The following is a 22,356-nucleotide window of genomic DNA, read 5'->3' on the forward strand; positions in this document are numbered from 1 at the left end:
GTTGTGAGAATGTGTTGTAATTGTTTCTTTTTCTCAGACAGGAAAATCTGTTGACGCTATAGACGTCACTATCTTTTTGCCACAGCATTCGTTGCTATCTACCGCCATCTAGTGCTCAAAGTTAGTAAGTGTCGCTAATCATCACGGGCACAAATCAAGTCTGTCTGTGGCACAAAGCACCACTGTTGGCTTTTTCAGTCTCTGAATAAATATGCATACATATCAATATATCATGGTCCTGGGAACCCAGGGTGTGCACTGCAGGCTTTGAATCTCACAGCAGTCTAGCTAGCATAGGCTATATCGGTGAAGTTAGGGCAGTGGTGCTCAGTATACTTTTGATCGGCTCTAACTTCGGACTTAAAAGGTCGTTTTTCTATTTATTATGATCTCTCCATGGTGAATACGTACAGTGAAACACTCAATATTGAATTCAGAACACTGGGCTGTGAAACAGTTTTCACTGAGAATTGACACACATTCCATTCTAAAATCACGTATTTGTGTGTGTGTGTGTGTGTGTGTGTGTGTGTGTGGTTGTGTGTGTGTGTGTGTGTGTGTGAGGGTGTTGAACAGAGATTTACAGGCGGGTGTTCTGTTGCCATGGCCGTGGGATTCTGAGCATTCCATGGGCAGGTAGAATCTAAACAGAGGCAGTCATGTTTGTGTGTGTGTGTTTGTGAGTGAGTGTGTGTGTGTGTGTGTGAGAGAGAGAGAGAGAGAGAGAGAGAGAGAAAGAAAGTGTGAGAGAGGTAGAATCTAAACAGAGCTTGTGTGTGTGTTTACCTCACTGCCCTACAGGCACATTTCTGTTCTCAGTTCCACACACACACACACACACACACACACACACACACACACACACACACACACACACACACACACACACACACACACACACACACACACACACACACACACACACTGAGCACTCATCCCCAGGCTGTGTTGACTTAGTGGAATTCCTCTGCTGGTTTATTTAACATTCTGTGGTTCAGCAAGTGGCTGTCCAAAAGAAGCCAGATATGCACTGACTGTGTGTCTGTCTGTGTGTGTGTGTGTTTTTGCTTGTCTTTCTCTCTGTGTGTGTGTGTGTGTGTGTGAGAGAGTTTATGTGTGTAACATCCCAGCCGTGAGAACCTTTAATTCCAGTTTGAGTCAGGCCATGCCTTTAGGTAGCCTACAGTATTTAGTTTGCCTTCCTCAAGCTGTTGGCTGAAGTGAGAATGTTTATGTAAGATCTACCTGATGTGGTGTTGACTAGGTGTGTGAGTGTGTCTGAGAGTGTGCACTACTTTGCATCATACATGCTTGTCTGTGTTTATGAGTGCTCAGCACGTGTCTCTGCCTTAGAGTGTCTGTGAGTCTGTGAGTTCCCGCGTGCTGGCTGTGTGACATATGTGATGGTAAGCAGCTTGTGTGTGTGTGTGTGTGTGTGTGTGTGTGCGTTTGTGTGTGATGGATAGCTTCCACAGGTAACTTATAGAGCTTAAAAACATAATGGACTGATATTTTCCTCCAGCTGCAGTACCTTATTTGTATCCTAGATGGCGCCGCGACACACTGTACAACACTACCATGGGACTTGAGTCTTTGTTTTGGCTCATTGTCATCTCTCAGGTGCTATTTAGCATTTATACAATGTGGGCTGGTTTTCATCAATCTGGTGTTCAGAGAGGGGAGCCATAGACATGAAGGGCTGCTTGATTAGAGGGATAACAGAGAGACATCCTGGAGCATCAGGAGGCCAACATTATAGAATAGACTGCTCATAGAAATATATAGTTAATAAAAAACAAGGTCCCTTCAGCACTATAAACTACATATCTGTCTGTAACATTCCGAACGCATCACCATATGAAACACCCCTGGGTAGATTCTCATTTGGAACCATGTCCGAGGCTATTTGTAAACAAGGAATTATTAGGAAGTCCCTCCCTCCTTCCCTCCCTCTGGACCCGGGCCAAGGCAGGCACATGACAGCACTCTGAGAGTTGAACTTCTAGATCTAATATTCTGATTTTGATTGGATAATCCTGTCATACTGTAATTTAATTCAACATGTTCAGGAGGAATCTCCACCATCTTGATATTCACTACAAATCTCCCCAAATCTATATTTTATGTGGTTGATTATGCGTGTGTGGTTGGTTGTTGTGGTGTGAGTAGATAATCAGGTTTGTGTGTGTGTTATGGTCCTTAGGGTCTTGTGGTCTGATAAAGCTGACTGAATGACAGATCGCTGGTCCTGTTATTAGTATTAGCCTATACACTGACTATACCAAACATTAGGAACACCTTCCTAATATTGAATTGGTGGCCATATTGCTTCTATTATCCAAACAAATATTGATTTGTAGACAGAAATGGATGGTAAAAGTAATGGATTACCTAGAGACTGCTTTTCCAAATGCTCAAGGTGCTTTAGCTTGTGAAGAGAGTACTTGTGTCATTCACTGCAGAAGTCTTCAGAATGGTGTGTGTCTTCTAGCGGTTCTCTCTGGCTGTAGAATACAGTTGTGTGTGTGTGTGTGTGTGTGTGTGCTTGTTTGTGTGTGTGTTAGGGGGGCTGGTAACTTGTGTTAATCCTTCTTTAACCTGTCTCCTCTTCATATACACTTATTGAAGTGGATTTAACAAGTGACATCAATAAGGGATCATAGCTTTCACCTGGATTCACCTGATCAGTCTGTCATGGAAAGAGCAGGTGTTCTTAATGTTTTGTACACTGTGTATTATGAAGGCCTACTAGTTCAGAGTCTGATGTGCTGTGTCTGACCAACTGTCTCACTATCTCTCTCAGATCAATCTTCTTGACCCTAACCAGTCAAGCTTCCAGACGGGTCACTCAACCGAGACTGCTCTTCTTTGTGTCACAGGGGGCTCACCGTACTGCCAAAGCTGACTCTCTCTCCTCTGTTCTCATCCTCCTAGATCTATCTACTGCCTTCGACACTATGAACCATCAGATCCTCCTCTCCACCCTCTCAGGGCTGGGTGTTTCAGACTCTGCACACTCTTGAATTGCACCCTACCTGGCAGGTCACTCCTACCAGGTGACGTGGAGAGGATCTGTATCTGCACCACGTACTCTCACTACTGGCGTTCCCCAGGGCTCGGTTCTAGACCCTCTTCTCTTCTCTCTATACACCAAGTCACTCGGCTCTGTCATATCCTCACATGGACTCTACTATCATTTCTATGCGGATGACACTCAACTAATTTCCTCCTTCCTCCCTTCTGACACCCAGGTGGCGACACACATCTCTGTGTGCCTGTCATATATCTCAGCTTGGATGTCGGCCCACCACCTCATCCTCAACAAGACGGTTCTGCTCTTCCACCTGGGGAAGGCCTGCCCACTCAAAGACCTCTCCATCACGGCTGACAACTCCACGGAGTCCCCCTCCCAAAGTGCAAAGAACCTTGGTGTGAGCCGCGTGACCCTGGACAACACTCTGTCGTTCTCTGCCAACATCAAAGCAGTGAGCCGCTCCTGCAGGTTCATGCTCTACAACATCCATAGAGTACGACCCTACCTCACACAGGAAGTGGCGCAGGTCCTAATCCAGGAACTTGTCCTCTCCTGTCTGGACCACTGCAACTCGCTGTTGGCTGGGCTCCCCACATGTGCCATCAAACCCCTGCAACTTGTCCAGAACGCTGCAGCCCACCTGGTTTTCAACCTTCCCAAATTCTCCAATGTCAACCCACTCCTCCGCACATGCCACAAGCTCACATCCACTACAAGACCATGGTACTTGCCTATGGAGCAGCAAGAAGAACTGCCCCCCCTCATGTAGTTATGTCTTTGAGCTGTTATTGTCTGTTAATGTGCTGTATGATGTCATCAAAGCAGTGAGCCGCTCCTGCAGGTTCATGTTTGGTGTGGACCCCAGGAAGAGTAGCTGCTGCTTTTGCAACAGCTAATGGGGATCCTAATGAAGTACCAAAATACCTTCAAGCTATGCTCAAACCCTGCACCCCGGCCCGAGCACTCCGTCCTGCCACCTCTGGTCTTTTGGCCCTCCCACCCCTACAGGAGGGCAGCTCCCACGCATCCCAGTCCAAGCTTTTTTGATTTGATTTATTAGCATCCCCATTAGTCGACGCCAACGACGACAGCTAGTCTTACTGGGGTCTAACATATACTTTACATACATTTTAAAAACATGAACATGTAGTGTGTGTGTGCATCTATCAGTTCCACATACATGTCAGTACATACACACAACAAGTAGGTCACATGGGGAGAGGTGTTGTGCCATGAGGTGTTGCTTTATTTGTTTTTTGAAACCAGGTTTGCGGTTCACTTGTGCTTTATAAGATGGAAGGGAGTTTCATGCTCTCATGGCTCTGTATAACAATGTATGTTTCCTTGAATTTGTTCTGGACCTGGGGACTGTTAAAATATCCCTGGTGGCATGTCTGGTGGGGTAAGTGTGTGTGTCAGTGCTGTGTGTAAGTTGACTATGCAAACAATTTGGAATTTCCAACACATTGTTTCTTATAAAAACAAGAAGTGATGCAGTCAGTCTTTCCTCAACTCGTAGCCAAGAGAGACTGGCATGCATAGTATTTATATTAGCCCTCTGATTACAATGAAAAGCAAGACGTGCTGCTCTGTGCTGTGCCAGCTGCTGCTCTTCTCTGTCCTGGCACCCCAATGGTGGAACCAGCTTCCCTCTGAATCTAGGACAGCAGAGTCCCGGCCCATCTTCCTGAAAACATCTGAAACCCTACCTCTTCAAATCAAATCAAATCAAATTTATTTATATAGCCCTTCATACATCAGCTGATATCTCAAAGTGCTGTACAGAAACCCAGCCTAAAACCCCAAACAACAAGCAATGCAGGTGTAGAAGCACGGTGGCTAGGAAAAACTCCCTAGATAGGCCAAAACCTAGGAAGAAACCTAGAGAGGAACCAGGCTATGTGGGGTGGCCAGTCCTCTTCTGGCTGTGCCGGGTGGAGATTATAACAGAACATGGCCAAGATGTTTAAATGTTCATAAGTGACCAGCATGGTCCAATAATAATAAGGCAGAACAGTTGAAACTGGAGCAGCAGCACGGCCAGGTGGACTGGGGACAGCAAGGAGTCATCATGTCAGGTAGTCCTGAGGCATGGTCCTAGGGCTCAGGTCCTCCGAGAGAGAGAAAGAAAAAGAGAAAGAGAGAATTAGAGAGAGCACACTTAAATTCACACAGGACACAGAATAGGACAGGAGAAGTACTCCAGATATAACAAACTTACCCTAGCCCCCCGACACATAAACTACTGCAGCATATATACTGGAGGCTGAGACAAAGACTTTAAAATAACACTCCCTTTACTAGACTTTGCTGGTAGCTACTTTATTGGGGAAAAAGTGTACTTACAATAACTGTGATCTATCTTAAGATGAATGGACTAATTGTATGTTTCTCTGGATAAGAGTGTCTGCTAAATTACCAGAATGTACAGTCAGGTTGCCTAGGGTTGCCTAAGTTTCTGTTCTGTCTCTCAGAAGCGAGTCAACCAAAGAGAATATACGAAAAGTCCAGAAACTGCTTCTACGATACAAATATACAATCACGCTTGTAGGTGATGTCATGTCGACGTTGTCTAGCTAAGCTTATGCTCAGCAACACGTCATCGCCCTAATGGTTGTGTCATGCTGAACTGACACAATATTAAGTTGTTTTGGACAAAAATATAAAAGGTTTGACTCAAATCTAGGTCGTGCCTTTTAGATTTTGAGAAAGTGAACAACTAAGGAATCCATTTTCAACTCTCCCATTGACTTCCCAAACCCCTACCTGGTCTGTTGAGTCTACTGCACACATATTGACCACTTGGAAGCCTGTGAGTCTACTGTGAAGCCAACAGCAGGAAGTGAGGAGTTTGGTGTTAAACACCCAATGACAGACAGGGATGAAGCCCAGAGCGGCCCTGAAACTATCCAGTCACAGACAGGCAGAGCTGGGAGCGGACAGAGAGAGTCCGTCTGTGTGTTGAATTATCCGGAACGCTGTGGAACGTTCTTTCCCACAGTCAGTCAGACACACACACACACACACACACACACACACACACACACACACACACACACACACACACACACACACACACACACACACACACACAGCAAGCACTGTTTCCCCAGGCCAGATGTGTGAGAGGGAATTCGCCACGCTCTGAACAGCTCTCTCCCTTGTCTTTTCCTCTCTCTCTTGCTCTCTCACTTCTCCCCAATCTCTCTCCTCCGTCTCTCCCCTGTCTTTTCCTCTCTCTCTTGCTCTCTCACTTCTCCCCAATCTCTCTCCTCCGTCTCTCCCCTGTCTTTTCCTCTCTCTCTTGCTCTCTCACTTCTCCCCAATCTCTCTCCTCCGTCTCTCCCCTGTCTTTTCCTCTCTCTCTTGCTCTCTCACTTCTCCCCAATCTCTCTCCTTTGTCTCTCACTTGTCTTTTCCTCTCTCTCTTGTTCTCTCACTTCTCCCCAATCTCTCTCCTCCGTCTCTCCCTCTTATTATCTTTGCTAAGTACTGCACACTTTAAACACTTGCCCCCCCCAATCCCCCCTTCCCCAAAACATATGTATATATTGGACTATAAATTGTGCCTTTCTGTATTGTACAGTGCATTCAGAAAGTATTCAGACCCCTTGACTTTTACCACATTTTGTTACGTTACAGCCTTATTCAAAAATGGATTTAAAAAAATCCTCACCAGTCTACCCACATTACCCCATAATGATGAAGCAAAAACAGGTTTTAGAAATGTTTGCAAAACCGCCCGGAAATATCACAATTACATAAGTATTCAGACCCTTTACTCAGTACTTTGTTGAAGTACCTTTTGGCAGCAATTACATCCTCGAGTCTTCTTGGGTATGACGCTACAAGCTTGGTATATCTGTACTTGGGGAGTTTCTTCCATTCTTCTCTGCAGATCCTGTCAAGCTCTGTCAGGTTGGATGGGGAGCGTCGCTGCACAGCTATTTTCAGGTTTCTCCAGAGATGTTCGATTTGGTTTAAGTCCGTGCTCTGGCTGGGCCACTCAAGGACATTCAGAGACTTGTCCCGAAGACACTCCTGCGTTGTCTTGGCTGTGTACTTAGGGTCGTTGTCCTGTTGGAAGGGGAACCTTCTCCCCAGTCTGAGGTCCTGAGTTCTCTGGAGCAGGTTTTCATCAAGGATCTTTCTGTACTTTTCTCCATTCATCTTTCCCTCGATCCTGACTAGTCTCCCAGTCCCTGACACTGAAAAACATCTCCACAGCATGATGCTGCCACCACCATGCTTCACCGTAGGGTTGGTGCCAGTTTGCCTCCAGGTTTCCTGGCACCATCCCTAAGAGCTTTAGTGGCATGGGAAACATATGTTAACATTGCCAAAGCAAGTGAAATAGATAATAAAAAAATGTGAAAAGAAAATATGCAAGAAACATTACACTTACAAAAGTTCCAAAATAATGAAGAAGTTTAAAATGTCATATAATGAATACATACAGTGTTGCAATGATGTGCAAATAACTAAAGTTCAAAAGGAACAATAAATAAACACAAATCTAGGTTGTATTTACAATGGTGGTTGTTCTTCACTAATTGCCCCTTTCTTGATGCATGTAGGTTACTACCTCTCTCTCTCTCTCTCTCTCTCTCTCTCTCTCTCTCTCTCTCTCTCTCTCTCTCTCTCTCTCTCTCTCTCTCTCTCTCTGGTAAAATACGTTACTACCTCTCTCTCTCTCTCTCTCTCTCTCTCTCTGGTAAAATACGTTACTACCTCTCTCTCTCTCTCTCTCTCTCTCTCTCTCTCTCTCTGGTAAAATACGTTACTACCTCTCTCTCTCTCTCTCTCTCTCTCTCTCTGGTAGAATATGTTACTACCTCTCTCTCTCTGGTAGAATATGTTACTACCTCTCTCTCTCTCTCTCTCTCTCTCTCTCTCTCTCTCTCTCTCTGGTAAAATACGTTACTACCTCTCTCTCTCTCTCTCTCTCTCTCTCTCTCTGGTAAAATACGTTACTACCTCTCTCTCTCTCTCTCTCTCTCTCTCTCCCTCTCTGGTAGAATATGTTACTACCTCTCTCTCTCTCTCTCTCTGGTAGAATATGTTACTACCTCTCTCTCTCTCTCTCTCTCTCTCTCTCTCTCTCTCTCTCTCTCTCTCTCTCTCTGGTAGAATATGTTACTACCTCTCTCTCAATTCAATTCAATTCAATTCAAGGGCTTTATTGGCATGGGAAACATGTGTTAACATTGCCAAAGCAAGTGAGGTAGATAATATATAAAGTGAATATATAAAGTGAAATAAACAATAAAAAATAACAGTAAACATTACACATACAGAAGTTTCAAAACAATAAAGACATTACAAATGTCATATTATATATATATATACAGTGTTTCAACAATGTACAAATGGTAAAGGACACAAGATAAAATAAATAAGCATAAATATGAGTTGTATTTACAATGGTGTGTGTTCTTCACTGGTTGCCCTTTTCTCGTGGCAACAGGTCACAAATCTTGCTGCTGTGATGGCACACTGTGTAATTTCCCCCAGTAGATATGGGAGTTTATCAAAATTGGATTTGTTTTCGAATTCTTTGTGGATCTGTGTAATCTGAGGGAAATATGTCTCTCTAATATGGTCATACATTGGGCAGGAGGTTAAGAAGTGCAGCTCAGTTTCCACCTCATTTTGTGGGCAGTGAGCTCTCTCTCTCTCTCTATCTCTCTCTCTGGTAGAATAGGTTACTGTCTATCTCTCTCTCTGGTAGAATAGGTTACTGTCTATCTCTCTCTCTGGTAGAATAGGTTACTGTCTATCTCTCTCTCTCTCTGTCTCTCTCTGGTAGAATAGGTTACTGTCTCTCTCTCTCTCTTTCTCTCTGGTAGAATATGTTACTACCTCTCTCGCTCTCTCTCTTTCTCTCTGGTAGAATATGTTACTACCTCTCTCTCTCTGGTAGAATAGGTTACTGTCTCTCTCTCTCTCTCTGGTAGAATAGGTTACTTACTCTCTCTCTCTCTCTGGAAGGATAGGTTACTACCTCTCTCTCTCTCTCTCTCTCTCTCTTTCTCTCTCTCTTTGGTAGAATAGGTTACTGTCTCTCTCTCTCTCTCTGGTAGAATATGTTACTACCTCTCTCTCTCTCTCTCTCTGGTAGAATATGTTACTACCTCTGTCTCTCTCTGGTAGAATAGGTTACTGTCTCTCTCTCTGGTAGAATAGGTTACTGTCTCTCTCTGTCTCTCTCTCTCTCTGGTAGAATAGGTTACTGTCTCTCTCTCTCTGGTAGAATATGTTACTATCTCTCTCTCTCTGGTAGAATAGGTTACTGTCTCTCTCTCTCTCTCTTTCTCTCTGGTAGAATATGTTACTACCTCTCTCTCTCTCTCTTTCTCTCTGGAAGAATATGTTACTACCTCTCTCTCTCTCTGGCAGAATAGGTTACTGTCTCTCTCTCTCTCTCTGGTAGAATAGGTTACTACCTATCTCTCTCTGGTAGAATAGGTTACTGTCTCTCTCTCTCTCTCTCTCTCTCTCTCTGGTAGAATAGGTTACTTCCTCTCTCTCTCTCTGAAAGGATAGGTTACTACCTCTCTCTCGCTCTCTCTCTCTCTCTCTCTCTCTCTCTCTCTCTTTCTCTCTCTCTCTGGTAGAATAGGTTACTGTCTCTCTCTCTCTCTCTCTGGTAGAATATGTTACTACCTCTCTCTCTCTCTCTCTCTCTGGTAGAATAGGTTACTACCTCTGTCTCTCTCTGGTAGAATAGGTTACTGTCTCTCTCTCTGGTAGAATAGGTTACTGTCTCTCTCTGTCTCTCTATCTCTCTCTGGTAGAATAGGTTACTCTCTCTCTCTCTCTATCTCTCTCTCTCTCTCTCTCTCTCTCTCTGGTAGAATAGGTTACTGTCTATCTCTCTCTCTGGTAGAATAGGTTACTGTCTATCTCTCTCTCTGGTAGAATAGGTTACTGTCTATCTCTCTCTCTGGTAGAATAGGTTACTCTCTCTCTCTCTCTCTCTCTCTCTCACTCTCTCTCTTTCTCTCTCTCTCTCTCTCTCACTGGTAGAATAGGTTACTGCCTCTCTCTCTCTCTCAGAATATGTTACTGCCTCTCTGTTAAAGAAATCTTGTTTTAATTTCTATGAGAACAACAGAGCGAGGGGGTGAGTGATGTAACATGGCCCTGTCTAGATTATAACATGTCATGGTAATGGTGTTTTTAATGAATAGGCCTGCTGAGATTACTCTCTCTGTTAAATTGTTGTGTTTGTGTCTGGAGCTGGAGCAGAGCGGGTCCAATCTGACTGGAGCTGGAGAAGAGCGGGTCCAATCTGACTGGAGCTGGAGCAGAGCGGGTCTAATCTGACTGGAGCTGGAGCAGAGCGGGTCTAATCTGACTGGAGCTGGAGAAGAGCGGGTCTAATCTGACTGGAGCTGGAGCAGAGCGGGTCTAATCTGACTGGAGCTGGAGAAGAGCGAGTCCAATCTGACTGGAGCTGGAGCAGAGCGGGTCTAATCTGACTGGAGCTGGAGCATAGCGGGTCCAATCTGACTGGAGCTGGAGCAGAGCGGGTCCCATCTGACTGGAGCTGGAGCAGAGCGGGTCCAATCTGACTGGAGCTGGAGCAGAGCGGGTCCAATCTGACTGGAGCAGAGCGGGTCTAATCTGACTGGAGCTGGAGCAGAGCATGTCTATTCTGACTGGAGCTGGAGCAGAGCGGGTCCAATCTGACTGGAGCTGGAGCAGAGCGTGTCTATTCTGACTGGAGCTGGAGCAGAGCGGGTCCAATCTGACTGGAGCTGGAGCAGAGCGAGTCCAATCTGACTGGAGCTGGAGCAGAGCGGGTCTAATCTGACTGGAGCTGGAGCAGAGCGGGTCTAATCTGACTGGAGCTGGAGCAGAGCGAGTCTAATCTGACTGGAGCTGGAGCAGAGCGGGTCTAATCTGACTGGAGCTGGAGCAGAGCGGGTCTAATCTGACTGGAGCGCGGAGCAGAGCGGGTCCAATCTGACTGGAGCAGAGCGGGTCCAATTTGACTGGAGCAGAGCGGTCCCATCTGACTGGAGCAGAGCGGGTCCAATCTGACTGGAGCAGAGCGGGTCCAATCTGACTGGAGCAGAGCGGGTCCCATCTGACTGGAGCAGAGCGGGTCTAATCTGACTGGAGCGCGGAGCAGAGCGGGTCCAATCTGACTGGAGCAGAGCGGGTACCATCTGACTGGAGCTGGAGCAGAGCGGGTCCAATCTGACTGGAGCAGAGCGGGTCCAATCTGACTGGAGCAGAGCGGGTCCAATCTGACTGGAGCTGGAGCAGAGCAGGTCCAATTTGACTGGAGCGCAGAGCGGGTCTAATCTGACTGGAGCACGGAGCAGAGCGGGTCTAATCTGACTGGAGCGCGGAGCAGAGCGGGTCTAATCTGACTGGAGCGCGGAGCAGAGCGGGTCCAATCTGATTGGAGCGCGGAGCAGAGCGGGTCCAATCTGACTGGAGCAGAGCGGGTCCAATCTAACTGGAGCGCAGAGCGAGATTCCCAAAGGCTGGAGCGTCGGCCATCTCGCACTCTCCAATTTAGCTCCAGTATCGCTCACTTCACGAGCTCAGTGCTACTTGTGTTCTGCTATAGACCCTTACTGTAGCTACTGTCATGGAATTCCCTAAATATTGTCATAAAGAAACTGATAAAACACACAAGGTGCTAAATCAAGGTGACTAACAAATATGAGGACCAAGAGCACGAGAGGGAGTGGGGTGATGTAGTGCCCAGAACTAAACAATCAGTGGAATCTGAAAAGACACATATCCCAAAAGCATGATGGTGTTCTTACTACGAGCACAAGCTAATAGAAAGAAATTAGGTGGGTAGATAACTAAGTGTGTCATTGTAGCAAAGTATTTATAAACAAAAAATCTGATCTCTTAAACGTTTTGTTCATTTTTGTTCTATTATCTATACAATAGGCCATAATTGATTTTGGCACAATAGGCCTGGCATACTCCCACATTCAAGGAGCTTTCTGTTTGATTGAGTTATTTTGCCTAAAAACCTTTAGGCTGACCTATAGAAAAATAAAAAACAACTCTGTATCTCTGCCCAGCCTGGCAAGAGTGGCCAAAAGGGTGTTTAGCATCCCCAGTGGCTCTGCAGGTGTGGAGAGGATATTCTCTGCTGCTGACCGGCTCTCCAGACTCCATCGCATGAGCCTGAAGCCACAGACTGGCTAAAATCCTGTTTTAAAGATGAATTCTAGAAATGAATTCAAAGGCACTATTAAGTATTTTTTTCATTTAATTTGTATTTAATTCTAAGTAAGTCACAGCCTATATGTGCAATGTATAGACTATAGTGATTTAATACAACAGAATGCTGTTTAAATGTTGAACACTTTATGTCCCTACCAGCCTATTGTGTCGCACTCACAAATGCTTCACAATGTATTTATTTTGTAGGCTAGAGCCTTGAAATAATTTAGATAATATCGCCTGAATAATGAACTGTTCCATCATAGGCTCCCTGTCTGGCTCCTGACCTAGTGATATGCTGTTTAATATGACATGTAGCCTATTTGAAATTATGTGCGCTTCTTACGTTCAGTTTTTCATGTTTATTCAAATACTTTTAATTCAAATCCATATGGTTTGGTTTCAAACCAAATGGTAGTTCCAGGTAGTCAGAGAAATAAGATGGGTGTTGGTTAAATTGTGATTTTAATGAATGGAGCTCGGTTTTTAGCAGAGCGGTTTTTGGCAGAGCGGTTTTTAGAAGAGTGGTTTTTGAGCGGTACTCAAGCTCAGTGCCATGAGCGATGAGCAGCATTTCCAACCGTTCAACTCCGCTCACATGCTCTGGTGTGTGTGCGTGCATGTGTGTGCCGAGTGTGTGTGTGTGCGTGTGTGTGTCTGTATGTAATTTCTAAGTATCTACCAAGCGGTGGCAGACAGGACATAATTCCCAATGATTCCATTACTGAGTGTGAAAGGCGAGGAGAGCGGGTTCTGAGCGATGGCACACACACATACAGTGAGTGACGTCGGTAATGGCGTGAGCGTGAAATTAAATGCCTGTCCTCCATTTGTCGTTGAAGACGGGACTTAACAACTGATTGGGTGAAGTCAGAAAGACATGGAGGTAATCAGTTAGTCTGAATGAGGCCAACAGTTTGTATCTTGTAGCATGGAAGTGTTGTTCTAGTGTAAAAGGTCACACTTTGTCCAAGTTATGTGTGTGTCATAATGTAAAATGTGTGTAATAATTTGGTCTGAATGATCAGAACACACACACACACACACACACACACACACACACACACACACACACACACACACACACACAACCAGCCAGGCCCATGCATCACAGTAATGGTAACGCTAGGGATGCTGGGTAATCGGGTTAGTTATGTCAGGAACGTAAATCAACTCCAATCATCCCTGCTCTCCCATTGGTCCCTAAACTGTGATGTGAACAAGTGACCCTTGTTCTCTCCGTGTCAGCTACAACAGCACATTCTGACCCCCAGACGTAATTGAAGAGTGAGGTTGTGGTAGGTAAAGATTCTATTCACAATAAGACCTTGTCATGTTTTACTGTCAATAAGGTGTGGTGCCTGCTGCTTTCACGGATGTCTTTATGTTCCAATAACATATCTATTACCCGATTCAATCAAACCCTGGATCCAGGTTTTCCAGGAGAAGTCAGCAATAAAAGTCTTCATGCTCAGACAGACAGATAGAAAATCAACTGTACATTATAAACTGTAGAGGAACAATGGCGTTTCCAACTGGAAGCCTGGGGGTCTGTTTAACTGAGGCTCTGGTCAATCTTATATTGACTTGAATTGTACATTTGAGTACATGGTAGATAATATGATGCTTGTGATATAAGAGGGTGCCTTCAATAGTATGTGTAATTGTAACCCTACTAGCGCAGATATGACTGTTTATCCTGCTTTGTGTGGCTCTGTCTTTCATCTATCTATAGTGTGTAGATGACAATAGATAGGGATGGGTGTGACACATACACACACACACCCCGTATCACCTCACATTACGCCTGCCCTCTCTAGCCTCAGGGCAGGGCCTTCATCATACAAGAGAGCATTGATTGGGTTCTACACAGCATTAATACATGGTGTGTGTGTGTCTGTGTTTTGAGAGTGTGTCTGTCAGAGAGAGATTTGGTTAATACACAGTCACAGAATTAATAAATGAGTTATGTTTTTGAATTCATTTGGAAGTTAATTTGGTATTGAGATTGAGTGTATATGTACTATTGTGTGTATGTGGTGTGTAGTGTACACAGTGTATGTGGTGTGTAGTGTACACAGTGTATGTGGCATGTAGTGTTCACAGTGTATGTGGTGTGTAGTGTACACAGTGTATGTGGTGTATAGTGTACACAGTGTATGTGCTGTCTAGTGTACACAGTGTATGTGGTGTGTAGTGTTCACAGTGTATGTGGTGTATAGTGTACACAGTGTATGTGCTGTCTAGTGTACACAGTGTATGTGGTGTGTAGTGTACACAGTGTATGTGGTGTATAGTGTACACAGTGTATGTGCTGTCTAGTGTACACAGTGTATGTGGTGTGTAGTGTACACAGTGTATGTGCTGTCTAGTGTACACAGTATGTGGTGTGTAGTGTACACAGTGTATGTGGTGTATAGTGTACACAGTGTATGTGCTGTCTAGTGTACACAGTGTATGTGGTGTATAGTGTACACAGTGTATGTGGTGTGTAGTGTTCACAGTGTATGTGGTGTATAGTGTACACAGTGTATGTGGTGTGTAGTGTACACAGTGTATGTGGTGTGTAGTGTACACAGTGTATGTGGTGTGTAGTGTACACAGTGTATGTGGTGTGTAGTGTACACAGTGTATGTGGTGTGTAGTGTTCACAGTGTATGTGGTGTATAGTGTACACAGTGTATGTGGTGTGTAGTGTACACAGTGTATGTGGTGTATAGTGTACACAGTGTATGTGGTGTGTAGTGTTCACAGTGTATGTGCTGTCTAGTGTACACAGTGTATGTGGTGTGTAGTGTTCACAGTGTATGTGGTGTGTAGTGTACACAGTGTATGTGGTGTGTAGTGTACACAGTGTATGTGGTGTATAGTGTACACAGTGTATGTGGTGTATAGTGTACACAGTGTATGTGGTGTGTAGTGTTCACAGTGTATGTGGTGTGTAGTGTACACAGTGTATGTGGTGTGTAGTGTACACAGTGTATGTGGTGTGTAGTGTACACAGTGTATGTGGTGTGTAGTGTACACAGTGTATGTGGTGTATAGTGTACACAGTGTATGTGGTGTGTAGTGTTCACAGTGTATGTGCTGTCTAGTGTACACAGTGTATGTGGTGTGTAGTGTACACAGTGTATGTGGTGTGTAGTGTACACAGTGTATGTGGTGTATAGTGTACACAGTGTATGTGGTGTGTAGTGTACACAGTGTATGTGGTGTGTAGTGTACACAGTGTATGTGGTGTGTAGTGTACACAGTGTATGTGGTGTATAGTGTACACAGTGTATGTGGTGTATAGTGTACACAGTGTATGTGGTGTGTAGTGTACACAGTGTATGTGGTGTGTAGTGTACACAGTGTATGTGGTGTGTAGTGTACACAGTGTATGTGGTGTATAGTGTACACAGTGTATGTGGTGTGTAGTGTACACAGTGTATGTGGTGTATAGTGTACACAGTGTATGTGGTGTATAGTGTACACAGTGTATGTGGTGTATAGTGTACACAGTGTATGTGGTGTATAGTGTACACAGTGTATGTGGTGTGTAGTGTACACAGTGTATGTGGTGTGTAGTGTACACAGTGTATGTGGTGTGTAGTGTACACAGTGTATGTGGTGTATAGTGTACACAGTGTATGTGGTGTGTAGTGTACACAGTGTATGTGGTGTATAGTGTACACAGTGTATGTGGTGTATAGTGTACACAGTGTATGTGGTGTGTAGTGTACACAGTGTATGTGGTGTATAGTGTTCACAGTGTATGTGGTGTATAGTGTACACAGTGTATGTGGTGTGTAGTGTACACAGTGTATGTGGTGTGTAGTGTACACAGTGTATGTGGTGTATAGTGTTCACAGTGTATGTGGTGTATAGTGTACACAGTGTATGTGGTGTATAGTGTACACAGTGTATGTGGTGTGTAGTGTACACAGTGTATGTGGTGTGTAGTGTTCACAGTGTATGTGGTGTGTAGTGTTCACAGTGTATGTGGTGTGTAGTGTTCACAGTGTATGTGGTGTGTAGTGTTCACAGTGTATGTGGTGTGTAGTGTTCACAGTGTATGTGGTGTGTAGTGTACACAGTGTATGTGGTGTGTAGTGTTCACAGTGTATGTGGTGTGTAGTGTACACAGTGTATGTGGTGTGTAGTGTACACAGTGTATGTGGTGTGTAGTGTACACAGTGTATGTGGTGTGTAGTGTACACAGTGTATGTGGTGTATAGTGTACACAGTGTATGTGGTGTATAGTGTACACAGTGTATGTGGTGTGTAGTGTACACAGTGTATGTGGTGTGTAGTGTACACAGTGTATGTGGTGTGTAGTGTACACAGTGTATGTGGTGTATAGTGTACACAGTGTATGTGGTGTGTAGTGTACACAGTGTATGCGGTGTATAGTGTACACAGTGTATGTGGTGTATAGTGTACACAGTGTATGTGCTGTCTAGTGTACACAGTGTATGTGGTGTGTAGTGTTCACAGTGTATGTGGTGTATAGTGTACACAGTGTATGTGGTGTATAGTGTACACAGTGTATGTGGTGTGTAGTGTACACAGTGTATGTGGTGTGTAGTGTACACAGTGTATGTGGTGTGTAGTGTTCACAGTGTATGTGGTGTGTAGTGTTCACAGGGAGGGGGAAGGGGTAGCCTGGTTGACAGATTCGACTCCTTGTACTCTGTGTCATATGCCAAAGGCACATGACATGGAGTGGATTGTTCGCTGAACAGACTGGCAACCAGGTTAGGGTAAGGATACCAGGAGAGAGAGTTTGGGATGGGAAATGAGAGAGGAAGGAAGTGTTTGTGTGGGTGTGTGTGTGTGTGTTGCCTGGAGATGTCCACATGATAGGTTTTAGCTCATGCTGTTTGTAGATCGATGACACTCTAATCTAAAGTCTATATGATGTGATTGATTACTTATCATTTGATTGATTACTTCATATTACTTCATATTCCCAGAGACGACTAGTGTGTTAGCTATGCTCAGTACAGGCAAGCATGCACACACACACTGAAAGGAAAGAGCTGATTGGTTTTACTGTTATTGAACACTGAACCATATCAGGTCATATTTTCTGGTTGTGTGTGTGGTTTTTGGTTTTACTATCTTTTGTGGGGAGCAGAAGTCCTCACAAGGATGGTAAAACAAGAGAAATTAGGAAAAGGCTATTTTAGGTGTATGGGTTAGGTTTATGGTTAATGTTAGTGTTAGGGTTTTAGGAATTAGGTTTGGGGTTAAGGTTAGGGTTAGGGGTTAAGGTTAGGGTTAGGGGTTAAGGTTAGGGTTAGGGGTTAAGGTTAGGGTTAGGGTTAAGGTTAGGGTTAGGGGTTAAGGTTAGGGTTAGGGGTTAAGGGAAAATAGGATTTTGAATGGAAATCAATTGTTTGGTCCCCACAAGGATAGTAAAACAAACAGGTGTGTCATGAAGCTAACATGATTAGAGGTCATTGCAGAAGGAACCAAGGTCACATATTACAACCTGACAGCCTTTGTTCCACACAAGTACTATTATCATGTGTGTGTGTGTGTATCGGTGTGTGTGTACGTGTGTATGCGTGTGTGTTTTTCAGGAGGATTGGGTACTTGTAGAACATGAGAGAACGGGTCCTGTGGAGTGATTATTAAACAGTGTTGAATGAGAGAGTGATACATAGAGGAACAACCTCATAATGTAATCCTCTATTCTCCATGTTTGAACTATTAATGACACCTACAGGCTATGTTTTAGTGATGTGCAGTATTTGTTAGTAGCCTCATCTCAAACCCTGTTAATAAGCTTTACTCTCTGTATGCCTGTTGGCCTCAACTGTCCTGATGTCTGTCTCAAAACATGAATCTCTCTCTCTCGCTCTCTCTCTCTCGCTCTCTGAAATGTCACGCTGTCTGTGTGTAGGTGAATACAGTGGAAGGTCTCTCTGGGTGCTGGCCCCACCCGGTCTACAGCCGAATTGACAGCATCAACCTGCAGTGTGTGGTGAGTCCAGCTAACTTAATGGCTAGTCCTGTTAACTTGAACATGTTCATTAAAATCTGTTATCTTTATTTCTATTTGTCTGTGTGTCCAGCAGAGGGGTGTGATCTCAGCCAGCTGTTTAGACACCTGCAGGGACACAAACACACACTCACACACATCCTGGGCCCTAGCAACCACCCTGGATACCACCCCAGCAACAACCCCTGCCCTGAGAGTGCACCCTGAGTGATGTGCGAGCGCCTCCTGTCTCTGTCCTCTAGTACGTACTTCGCAAGGTGTATTCACTAGGAACAAATGGAAGCAAAGGGAGCGAAAGGGGGAGGGACATACCTACATTTCTTCAATAGAAACTCTCGTTTCTGTTTCTAAATGTTTTCCTTTGGACTAAACCCATGAGTTTAGTTTCTGTTGAATAAATATCCCTGATCCTCTTTCTGCTGCTTTAATGACCTGTCTTCTCTCCAAGTAGACCTCTTCACCCTGCTACTACTAGGGATCAAAAGGAGGGTATATTACTGGAAACTTTCAAAGTTTACTAGTAAACTACTAGAATTTTGGTATCTTTCAAGGATTTTATGTAATCTATCACAAGACATCTAGTGGCTCTTTTGGGTACTTCAGATTATCACAGGTGTTAGTAATTATCTCTGGCCCCCTGTTTAGCCTTATCACATGTAAAATATATAAAATAATTAAAGATGATTTTCAACAACAAAAACATTTATGACAAAGCTGTAAAACATTATCCTAAATACACTGAACAAAAATATAAACGCAACATGTAAAGTGTTGGTCCCATGTTTCATGAGCTGAAATAAAAGATCCCAGAAATGTTTCATACACACAAAAAGCTCATTGCTCCCAATTTCTGGCACACATTTGTTTATATCCCTGTTAGTGATCATTTCTCATTTTCCAAGATAATCCATCTACCTGACAGGTGTGGCATATAAAAGAAGCTGACTTAACAACATGATATAAGTGCACCTTGTGCTGGGGACAATAAAAGGCCACTAAAATGTGCAGTTTTGTCATACAACACAATGCCACAGTCTCAAGTTTTGAGGGAGCGTGCAATTTGCATGCTGACTGCAGGAATGTCCACAAGAGCTGTTGCCAGATAATTTAATTACATTTCTCTACCGTAAGCCGCCTCCAACATCATTTTAGGGAATTTTTCAGTGCCACGTCAGCCCAGGACCTCCACATCCGGCTACTTCACCTGCGGGATCGTCTGAGATGAGCCACCCGGACAGCTGATGAAACTGTGGGTTTGCACAACCAAAGAATTTCTGCACAAACTGTCAGAAACCGTCTCAGGGAAGCTCATCTGCGTGCTCGTTGTCCGCACCAGGTTCTTGACCTGACTGCAGTTCGGCGTCGTAACCGACTTCAGTGGGCAAATGCTCAACTTCGATGGCCACTGGCACACTGGAGAAGTGTGCCCTTCACGGAGGAATCTCGGTTTCAACTGTTCAACTGGGCAAATGGCAGACAGCATGTGTGGTGTCATGTGGGCAAGCGGTTTGCTGATGCCAACGTTGTGAACAGAGTGCCCCATGGTGGCGATGGGGTTATGGTATGGGCAGGCATTAGCTACGGATAATGAACACAATCGCATTTTATCGATGGCAATTTGAATACACAGAGATACCATGATGAGATCCTGAGGCCCATTGTTGTGCCATTTATCAGCCGCCATCACCTCATGTTTCAGCATGATAATGCACTGCTCCATGTCGCAAGGATCTGTACACAATTACTGGAAGCTGAACATGTCCCAGTTCTTCCATGGTCTGCATACTCACCAGACGTTACACCCATGGAGCATGTTTTGGGATGCTCTGGATTAGAGGTCAACCGATTATGATTTTTCAACGCCGATACCGATACCGATTATTGGAGGACCAAAAAAAGCCGATACCGATTATTGGAGGACCAAAAAAGCTGATAGCGATTAATCGGCCGATTTAAAAAACAAATTGTAATAATGACAATTACAACAATACTGAATGAATACTTATTTTAACTTAATATAATACATCAATAAAATCAATTTTGTCTCAAGTAAATAATGAAACATTTTCAATTTGGTTTAAATAATGCAAAAACAAAGTGTTGGAGAAGAAAGTAAAAGTGCAGTATGTGCCATGTAAGAAAGTTAACGTTTCAGTTCCTTGCTCAGAACATGAGAACATATGTTAGCTGGTGGTTCCTTATAACATGAGACTTCAATATTCCCAGGTAAGAAGTTTTAGGATGTAGTTATTATATGAATTATAGGACTATTTCTCTCTATACCATTTGTATTTCATTAACCTTTGACTATTGGATGTTCTTATAGGCACTTTAGTATTAACAGTGGAACAGTATAGCTTCCGTCCCTCTAGTTAGCGCGCGCTAACTAGCTAGCCATTTCACTTCGGTTACACCAGCCTCGTCTCGGGAGTTGATAGGCTTGAAGTTATAAACAGCGCAATGCTTGACGCACAACGAAGAGCTGCTGGCAAAACGCACTAAAGTGCTGTTTGAATTAATGTTTACGCGCCTGCTTCTGCCTACCACCGCTCAGTCAGATACTTGTATGCTTGTATGCTCAGTCAGATTATATGCAACACAGGACACGCTAGATAATATCTAGTAATATCATCAACCATGTGTAGTTAACTAGTGATTATGATTGATTGTTTTTTATAAGATAAGTTTAATGATAGCTAGCAACTTACCTTGGCTTACTGCATTCGCGTAACAGGCAGTCTCCTTGTGGAGTGCAACGAGAGAGAGGCAGGTCGTTATTGCGTTGGACTAGTTAACTGTAAGGTTGCAAGATTGGATCCCCCGAGCTGACAAGGTGAAAATCTGTCATTCTGCCCCTGAATGAGGCAGTTAACCCACCGTTTCTAGGCCGTCATTGAAAATAAGAATGTGTTCTTAACTGACTTGCCTTGTTAAATAAAGGTAAATCGGCGCCCAAAAATACCGATTTCTGATCGTTATGAAAACTTGAAATCGGCCCTAATTAATCAGCCATTCCGATTAATCGGTCGACCTCTACTCTGGATCGACGTGTGCGACAGCGTGTTCCAGTTACCGCCAATATATAGCAACTTTGTACATAATAAGAGGAGTGGGAAAACATTCTACAGACCACAATCAACAGCCTGATCAACTCTATGCGAAGGAGATGTGTCGCGCTGCATGAGGCAAATGGTGGTCACACCACTCCACCACCATTTTTAAAGGTATTTGTGACCAAGTGATGTATATCTGTATTCCCAGTCATGTGAAATCCATAGATTAGGGCCTAATGAATTCATTTATGTTGACTGATTTCCTTTGTAAAATCTTAGAAATGGTTTGCGTTTATACATTTTTTCAGTGTATAAACCATCAACTTAGTGAATACCATTGGTGTTTATGAGGGTTTCAGCATGAAATATCATTTATAAATATTTTTACACACTTATTTATTTTACTATGTCATTATCTATTTGTTGTCAATGTTTTGGTGTCAAACTGGTGGCAGTTGGAAGTGTTTCAGAATCAACTGAATATGTTGCCATTTGTTGATCCGTTGCAAAACATTGTGCTATGGAGTAAAGCGTTTTGCTACGGTGTGTGACTAATGAATACATCCCTGGTTTTACAACAACCCTGTGCAGTGAGTGTTTAGTTCTTTCTAGTTACCAGTGTTTGATTCTTCACTATCACATCATTAGATACGAGCGTCTTCGGTGTCAGATGTCTGTGTGTCTGTCTGCTCTGGAGTCCTGCTGCACAGACCTACTGCCACTCAGCCTTATAGGACCATACACACCCCAGGTGAAAATATATGTATATACAGTATACACACACACACACGCGCACACACGCACACACGCACGCACGCACGCACGCACGCACGCACACACACACACACACACACACACACACACACACACACACACATACACACACACACATACACACACACACACTCTGGTCTCTCTCTCTGGTCTGACTCTCAGTTTTCCCATCTCTTCTTCCTCCACTCTTTCCTTTCTCTCAAGGAAGTAGGAAGAAGTCCTTCATGTTGTGCCCAGATCTGTCACTGGCTGTGTGCGTGCGTGTGTGTTTGGGTGTGTGTGTGTACTTGTCTTGCCTT

The 22,356-nt window shown here is 44.0% G+C and overlaps 1 pseudogene; it reads left to right on the plus strand.

The window, feature by feature from the left end:
- Positions 1-1,226: 1,226 nt before the first annotated feature.
- Positions 1,227-22,356, plus strand: part of LOC110535083 (uncharacterized) — a 46,469-nt pseudogene continuing 25,339 nt past the window's right edge.

The sequence above is a fragment of the Oncorhynchus mykiss genome, chromosome 11, assembly GCF_057628025.1.
Source record: "Oncorhynchus mykiss isolate SJ-2025 chromosome 11, ASM5762802v1, whole genome shotgun sequence".
NCBI classification, from domain to species: Eukaryota; Metazoa; Chordata; class Actinopteri; order Salmoniformes; family Salmonidae; genus Oncorhynchus; species Oncorhynchus mykiss.